The sequence below is a fragment of the Gekko japonicus genome, unplaced genomic scaffold, assembly GCF_001447785.1.
Source record: "Gekko japonicus isolate JY-2015 unplaced genomic scaffold, Gekko_japonicus_V1.1 scaffold77, whole genome shotgun sequence".
Taxonomy (NCBI): domain Eukaryota; kingdom Metazoa; phylum Chordata; class Lepidosauria; order Squamata; family Gekkonidae; genus Gekko; species Gekko japonicus.
Genome location: NW_015161405.1, coordinates 358,552 through 367,930, shown reverse-complemented (window position 1 = coordinate 367,930; position 9,379 = coordinate 358,552).

The window sequence follows — 9,379 nt, the reverse complement described above, 5'->3', positions numbered from 1 at the left end:
CCTGCTTATTCCTCTGCTGGAGTTAAAGGGTGTGCACCACTACCCTTGAGGCTAGTTGGGGTGTTTTTGGATATTGTCCCTGGATACAAGGACGTTTTAAACTAATTAGGGAAGCACTTTCTACTTGTATGCTGTAGAAGCTAAGGCATCTGGGATTGACAGGACAGGATAGGCTATCTGATTCCAATTGACGGGACAAGTTATCTCATTAGTGCATAGTAGGAGAGGAGCAGGTGAACTTGGTGGATCTGGATAAGTAAACAATGCCACGCAGAGTTGGAGACCAGGTTGCCTTCCTTAGCCACACACAGAAAGTCATGATGGAGAGATCCAGGTAGGGGAGGCTCTGGAGGATCCTGGGAGACACTTCAAGGACCAAATTAGGCCCCTGGAGCTATGTAATTTCCTGGGTGCTCCAGTGGCTCTTGATATTGTGCAGTGGCAATGGAGTTGCCACAGAGTGAGTTTCGCCCAGAGTTTCCATGTGCCACCAGGGCCTTTTCTGTTCTTTTTAAAAAACAGCAATTTAATATTGTTATATTTTTATAACTATCTGTGTATCAGGTTCTTTGAATTCCTAGCTTTATTTTTTGTTAAATAAATTACTCTAGGTTATTTTGTTGTAGATATATACCTTTCTCTTTATATCACCACAATGAAAAGTGCTAGAGACTTTTCTCTAAAAATGAAAGTTAGGAATTCAGAGAACCTGATACACAAATTGTTTTCTCAATATTATGATAAAAGCCCCTCCCCCAAGTGGCACGTGGAGGAAATGTATGCTGTGGGGGCAGGACAGAGGAAATGACTGTTGTGTGGGTGGGACTGAGAAAATCCAAACTTCCCCCTCACACAGAAGCCATCCAGGCATTGCTGCTACCTTTCCCAAAAATTTGCAGCAAAGCAGATTTTGGAAAAGCCAGTGAAACCCCAGGAGGTACTTAAATGCACCACAGGTTGTTGGAAAGCAGCAAGACAAAAAACAAAAAACAAAAAAAACCCCCAAACCAACCAACCCTGACCTGCATAGCCCAAGCAAGCCCGATCTCATCAGATCTTGGAAGTTAAGCAAGGCTGATCCTGGCAAGTAATTGGAAGGGCAACCTCCAAGGAATACCAGGGCTGGGATGCAGAGACAGGTAATATCAAAACCACTGCTCTGAAACATCCTAGCCCCCCATTGGGTCATCAGAAGTCACCATGACTTCCAGGCTTTCAAGCACACACACTAGGGTTGCCAGGTCCCAACCTGCTCCCAGGGGGGAAATGGAGCCTCCTTTACGGGATCTTCTGGCCCACATGCATAGCACACACGGCATGAGGATGTCACCCAGAAGTGATGTCATTGTGCTAGGCATGTTGCTAGGGGGATGCTCTAGCATTTGGCCTAGTGCTAGAGTGTCCCCTCGGCAATGTGCCCTGTGCACATTGGCACGATCCCGGCACTTTGGGGGTGGGATTCCCACCACCAGCCAGATCCAGGCCAGCGGATCGGCCCCCCTAAAGAGTGCAAACCCCCGCCCCCTGGGGAAATGGCAAACCTAACAACCCCAAAAAAACCACTCTCTCACACACAAAACATTCCCAACTGCATCAAACTAGGCACAGATAACCCACGTGGAAATGGTCTAAAACAATACCCAACTGAGCCTGTAGTGAGAGGTAGGCCTGGCCCCCTTGTATTTTGAGCACTTCAATTAAAAGAGAGGATGTGCAGGATCTAATTTTAACACAAAAAGTGATACTTGAGTAAGAGAGCTGAAGCCTCCCCTGCTGGGAGAACTACTTGAGGTGATGTCTTGGGGAGCAGTAGAAGGAGTTGACTTAGGGGTGCTGCCAACTCTGTATTGGAACCTTCTTGGAGATTGGAGGGGGGAGCCTGGGAAGGGTGGGGCTTGGGGAGGGGAGGAGCCTCAGCAGGATATATTGCCCTGGTGGGTGGCAACTCTCATGTCAGCTCCCCGTACTTGCTTCTGATGTATGATTACCTCCCTCCCCCATGCAAGCATCCGTCCTACTTTGTGTACATTCTAATATGTGAATGTCCATTTACTTCAGCCTGGAAAGAAGTAAACTTTCTCAGTGGGCCTCTTACAGCACTTGTTTTTTATGGATTTCGGCCAAAGTGAAAGTTGAAGAGAGAATGAAGGTTCCTCCTTAGGTGCAAAACATCTGAGAAATTTTGAGATAAACCAAAAGCGCTGACAATATTAGCAAACTTTCCTGGAGCGTGTTGTGTGTGTGTTAGGCTCTGGTACCACTCAGACTTCCTGGTTGTATCAGCTTTGCTGCAAAAACCCTGTTGGACTCCTTTCTTTCTTTCTGCCAACTTCTGAGCTTGGTAGCTCATGATGAGTACAGTGATCTGGTTCATCAGGCTTACCTTCTTTCACCATTTTTTTCTTAACCTTTCTCTAGTAGACTCTGAGTCTATCATGATGCTACAAACAAATTGTTGTAAGAGAATTGCTTCATGGCCCAGCAGCCTAGTTTATCATGTCATGAAACATCATGATCAAGCTTAAAGCAGTTGTTCCTTTATAATTTAGCTATCCCTTGGAGTAAGAAGGACAAAGATTAGAGATTGGCTAAAAACTATTGGCATTGTATCATCATGATGGATTCTAAACCTATAAGGGAAAAATTAGGAAGGAATTGAATTTGTTCACAGATACATTTAGGTTAACAAAATGTGAAGGTGTTCAGTTAAATAGCTCATATTACCACAATTATACTCTGGTTTCTCTTCAGATCGCATATTACCACAATTGTTTTTCCTTCACTCTCCTGCTTGGAAACTGCAGATTGACAATCAAAAGAGGGAAATGTTTCATTTTCCTTTGGGACCACATAACTGGCGAGATGGAATTGTTACTGCTGATTTGTCCCGATGAGAGACGAGAGGACAATCAGAACCATTGTGCCAAATTCCACTGTTTCCCATTAATAAGTCCGCAAGTTCAACACAGCAGTGTCAGGTTTAATACATCTACTGTACTCCTAGGAGTTCATTCAACCAGCAAATGCAAAGAGCTACTGCAGTGTATACTTAGTTTCTGGAGTTTGTTTTCTTTTGGAATTTGGATTGCTTTTCAATCCAATTTGACATAAACTATTTAGTTCTGATGAAAGCTTTGATCACTCAAGGCAGAAGAAAATGCTTTCAGTGATCAAATTAGAGATTTGCAGGATGACTTGGCAATAAAAATGTGTGCGCGCATGCACACAACACACACAGGCTGAAGAATGAGAATGGCAATTCTCTACTTCCTCACCCCTACTTCTTGGAAGAGAAATGACCAATAAAAATGCTAATTACAAAGTGAGAAAAATTACAAGGATTTCTTTGGATTATTGATTCCTATTCATAAGAATTTAGCGACAGTAATTTCCCACTTCCTAGACATTTTTTTTTCTTTTAGTAACAATACATTATAAGTTCACACTCAGGAAGAACTTAAGTAGATGAGTGGTAACTTCTGCACATGTTGACAGGGAGCACTGTGGGTCCTTCAAACTGCTCATGGGGATGTAGTGAGTATTCATGCAAAGATTTGTTAATTTAAGCAGCCTTGTTTGTAGTGCCACAACAGGGTCACTTAGAAGAAATCAAGTACAATATGAACTAAGAATTGAGCTGAAATATATAAGGCCAGCTTTTGGTCTTATTGACAACAGCAATAATATTACTAACACTTGTTCTTAAATTTTAAGGGCACCTTGCATGTACTGGGTTGGAACCAGTGTAGTTTTTCTGTGGATTGAAGGGTTTTCATCCACTGCATGTGACTTTCTTACTTCCCACTTCCCACTGCAGCCCCAAATGTCCTCCAACACTGCTCCGCAGAAATGCTCCTTTGGTTTCAAGCCATTGTCTGGATAACCTTTACAACAGCCTTATGAGGTACAGCTGCCTTTGCATCCCCATATTATTAGTTGCATTACAGATGAGTTACTATGGCTGCCGTTTGATGTTCCAACTGTGATTTGTAGAGATAGGACTGAATGCGAGAAGCTGTCTGGGCTGATTTGAAGATCCCTATTTTGATTTCCTTTCTCCCTTGTGAGAAAAGGACTCATGAATATTTATTTTTGCATCATTTTCTCTTTCCTGGCACCATTTCGCCCCACTCCCCATTAAATCAAATGCATTTGTCAAGGTTCTTTTTTACATACACTGCATATAAAAATGGCATTGAAATACCCTATAGCTGGGGTGTATGTATCAAAGGTTACACACGGTGTAAAATAGCATTAAAAACAATGCTAGCAATGAAAATGAAGTGCATTTAAACTAATGACAATGACAGTATATCATCAGCTATTTGAACTGGATGCTTCCAGCTCACTATATATATTTCTAAATTACTATACTTCTCCAGCATTCTTTCTCTTATCTTATATATTTTTTTTTAAAGCCCACCAAATCATTCTACCTTTAGAATGGACAGAACACGACTGAAGGAGTGTGGGCAGAGTCCAGCATAAGACCGACACCTTCTTGGAATATACCAGGGCTGATGTTGGGGAACCAACCTTGCATACTGCTCTGAGGCTGTCATAGGTCCTGTCAACCATGCTGATATATCAAAGAATGGGTTCCAGTGTGCAAGTGCAAGGACTGGATAAGCCCTGAGCTCCAACTTTTGTGGAAGTTCTCCATTCATCTTTGTACAGCTAAGCATTTTCTTAGCTCAGCATAAGAAATCACAACAAAACCATTGAAAAGTCTTTTTCATGGACTCTGTAAACTAATTGAACAACAAGCACAAATAAAATGCAAGTGCTATCTTAATAGATGCTGCTAACTCCAGAGCACTAAGTACATCAGTAGCCAATATGCAAATATCTGACATGAAGGAAACTGACATGCAGAAGGAATTATGTAATTTTAGGAATCTAGGAGGAAGAATGATGAAAGATCCAGAGATAAATGGAACCACTCTTTATAATTGGGCTCATACATTTCCAGGGTATGCGCACGTTCCCATAAACATAACATTGTGGCTGAAGGATGGAGTTTCAGTGTTAATTCTAAATTTCCTTTCCTTGTGTGTTGTAGAAACTGAACCAGACCATTAGCATTATTTTCATAACATTTTGAGTTGTTCTATGAAATACTGAACATAGTGAAGTCTGAATTTAGGGAATTGAAACCCCCCCCCCTTATTCTTATATTATGATTGTCAACAGGATGTAGGATAGCTCTGTGTTGTAGCAAATTCAACAATTCCTTTTACACTCCTCATCCTCTGAGAAATGTTCTTAGCATTTGCCTTGATTACTGGTTGGCAATAAATAAAGGGGATTGTGATGAAGTTTGCTGTTTCCCCACTTAATGGTCTGTCTGCACACTTTGGACATGTTTTCTTTGGAGGTAACTCTTAACTCACAGCCAATAAGTAACAGTTAATTTATCCCTTGAATCAGAGTGTTTAGCCAATTGCTGTAAAGTTGGATGGAACTTCCATGAAGCATAGCTAAACTTAAGCCTTTCATTGAATGAAACAAAATATGCGGACTAATCAAGTTCAGTTATCAAAAGTCAAGCCAAACCCATTATTACTACAATATGTAATTCGATTTGCAATAGGTTAACCTGTTACTGAAATATCACCCAGGCCAGTACTTGCTATCACTTCCCAAAGTAAAATTAGAGCTCCCCCCCCACACAGTAATCCAAGATATTGTAAAGACAATGTGGCAGATCTAGGTTCGGACATGTATTTTTTATATATTACATTTGGCATACTGCCTTATTTGTATCCCTGTTCACAAGTTATAGAGAATACAATATAATCCTTGTATAGTGTACACATGATTTCTCTTTATACATGGGTTGAGTAATTCTCATGTTACATTCAACAAATGTACAGCTGAATGTGTGGTTGAAACCACACATTTATCCAGGTGCTGGTCCCTGGTTTCGTTTGTAAAATGAACAGATGTGCACATGTATTCTTGTGAATGACATTTGTGTTGAGAGGTGTAAGGTTATAACCAGGGATCAGAAGGATTATGGGTGATCAGGACTATTTAGGATCCATTTTAGTAGGATTTTTAACATTCATCCTTTTCACTGGAAGATAAGAAAAAAAATCTGGATTAGTCTAGACAGATATTAATATCATCTTATTATCTTTGCTTGGCCAACAAGGTATTATCCAGTGCTGCTTTAAAGTTTCTGGCTCTTCTACTCACAAATTCTTGCTCTTTGCTCCCTGATACTCTTTTCTGCTCCATTTCCCAGTTAGCTTCTTATGATTGCTTTTATAGCCAGTCATGCTACCTGCTTCTCTCTCTGGCCCATTACACGCACACATCTTACTGCAGATTTGCAGAGCAGTAAGCCTTTGATCTTGAGTTCAGATTCTGTGTCCACCTTAGGCGCCATTCTTTTTCCTCTGGTGTATTTATTCTGCAGCTACAATTAAAAAATGTTTTTCTAAATTGGAGTGCGACATCACTTGCGATGTGGGGGGTGGTGGAGTCCAAAGATATATTTTTTTAAATTATGTGATTGCCTTATTGCAGCTGTGAAGTAGCAGCCACCAAACACGTTTCATTTAAATCCTTGTGCTTCAGGTTTTTGTATGCATTTTAGTATTAGTTCATTGCAGGGGTCATTTCGGAGAAAAAGAGGTGCAGGAGCTCATTAGCATAATTCATTAGCATGACTTATTTGCATATGCCACACCCCCTGACATCACTGGAAGTGTGTCAGAAGGCAACACCCACCGCTCAGGCTCCACTGGACTGTTTTGGATTCCTAGCTATGGGGGGGGATGTGCAGATCAGTCCTCGCAGAGGAGGGAGAGCTTGTACCTGAATAAAACGTGGTCTTAAAGGTGCCACTGGACTGTTCTGGACTGGGGGGCCGGGGGAGGGCTCTGCAACTTACCTGGCTGCTTCTTGCTTTGACTGAGGGCTGCTGGGAGCAGGGGGTGGGGCTTGTTGCATGTGCCACCTCCTGGGCTCTTTACTCCCGGAGCTCCGCTCCTGTGCGCTCCTGCAGGAAATGACCCCTGGCTTTTTTAGGACAAAGCCAGCATGGTGTAGTGAGAGCCAGCAGCCAGTCCTTGTTGCATGTGCCTGCCCCCTGGGCTCTTTACTGCTGGAGCTCTGCTCCTCTGCGTTCCTGCAGGAAATGACCCCTGGTTCATTGAATGAAAGGGAACAGAAAGGAACACAGGCAAAGGGGGGAAACCGATGTTGAAATTGACCATCTCATAATATGAGGAAACATGTTGACTGTACAGAATGCATGCTGGAACCCACTGGCACTGCAAGCTGTGATTGTTGGCAACATGTGTGTGTCTCTCTGTGTGTGCACGCTCCTGTGCAAAGTTGGCTGAGACTCCACCATGCTTTGCACAGGGCTGCAATTTGTATGGGGAAGGAGTCCTCTGGCAGAAGCTCTGGAGAGCTTTTTTATAGTCTTGTGGCACTAAATTGAAAAAAAAATGTGTGTGGGGATTGATCCCAAGTGATTCTTACGCTAAGTGGGTCACAGAAGGTCCATGTGGCTCAGCCACCATTTTAATATTAGTTTTCCAGAGACTGTCAAAAGGATCCCTCCCCAACTTTGTTCACTGAAGCATTAAAGGAAAAAATGTTTTCAAAGCTTTAGGCTTCCCATCCCAGTTTCTCTCTCTCTCTTTACACCTCATGTCAATTTCATTCCACACTGATGATCCCCCATTTATTTTGTTTGCTTTTTTTTTGCACTGGGGACACTGCTGTTTGCCTTCTCTTCAATCCCCCTTTCAAATCAAATCCAACAGGGAACTAAACCTCACACAACTCCTTTTAAACCTTCCCCCATCATTTAATTTTTTTTAAATTTAGCAATCCTAGTCTTATGTCATCAGGCTCATGCCGCTTGTAAAAGAAATTTAAAATGAATGAAGGAAAAATGGAGGGGGGAGGATGGCAGAAGATGCAGAATGGGCAGAACAATGATGTGGGCGGGTAGTGACCTTCAAGGGGTGGCAGAAAAGTGTGTGTGGGGAAATCTGAGGGAATCTGTACGTTTTTAAATTACCTTCAGCTTGGAAGTGAAACAAGGGGAAAATCAGCACAAAAGCACTCTCAGAAAACCTGGGGAAACAGCTACCAGAAAGCAAACTGAGCACTGAAGGGAGGAAAATCAATGTAGAATGACAAAGAAAACCCAACGGGCATGCACAGTGAAAGCAAGGAGAAACACTCATGCATAGCTGGCCTCTCTCTCTCTCACCATACAAAAGAAACATATTCTTTCCCCTTCCTGAATAAACTCTGAAAACAAATGAGGGGATGTAGGTAGAGTAACCACTTTGTCACAAGTGGTACCTCCATATGTTTTGGTAACCTAACAATACCTCATAATTTACTCCTTGCAAGAGATAGCTATAGACTAACCAGTCCTTGGATTCTTGGGCTGTCAGATAGACAAAATTCACATGTACCCACAAAATTCTTCAACTGGAATAAGGCAAATAGGTGCTGGGCTGCTACAAAACTTTTAAAAATTTGGGCAGTGATAGTTGACTCTGCTTGGAGATGAAAAGAGTCATACATGAAGTGCCAGAAATCCCTTCTATAGAAACTTTATTTATTTATTTATTTATTATTTGTATTTTTATCACGCCCTTCCCGTAGGCTCAGGGCGGCTTACAGGGCATATTGCCGAATCATAACATAAAACAATACAAACATTAAAATATTAAAACCAGTTATACTCGTAGAAAAATATATTTGGTGCTCCTCGGATAAAAAGCAAGATGGCCGTCTCTTAAAAAATCTCATCCAAGTGCCCAACCTCCAGATGACCCTGTACCCAAATTCTAGTGTGTTGATGGTACCATGGCATTGGTGGTACCATGGCGGTGGCGGCTCCTATTCGAACACCTGGCGGAAGAGCTCCGTCTTGCAGGCTCTGCGGAACTGTGCTAGGTCCCGCAGAGCCCTGATCTCCTCTGGGAGCTCATTCCACCAGATAGGAGCCGCCACCAAAAACGCCCTATTCCTGGTCACAACGCATTTGATGGCCCAGGGACCTGGCACATCCAGCAAGTTCTGCTTCCCCGACCGTAGTGCTCTTGGGGGGATATGTGGGGAAAGGCGGTCCCTTAGGTAGACTGGTCCCTGGCCATATAGGGCTTTAAAGGTAATAACCAGCACTTTGAAGCGAACCCGGTACGCTATAGGCAACCAGTGCAGCGCTTTCAGCACAGGCTGGATGTGATCTCGTCTAGGAAGATCCATCAACAGCCTGGCTGCAGCATTCTGCACTAGTTGCAGCTTCCGAATTTGCGACAAAGGCAGCCCCATGTAGAGAGCGTTACAGTAGTCTAACCTTGAGGTAACCGTCGCATGGATCACCGTGGCCAAGTCA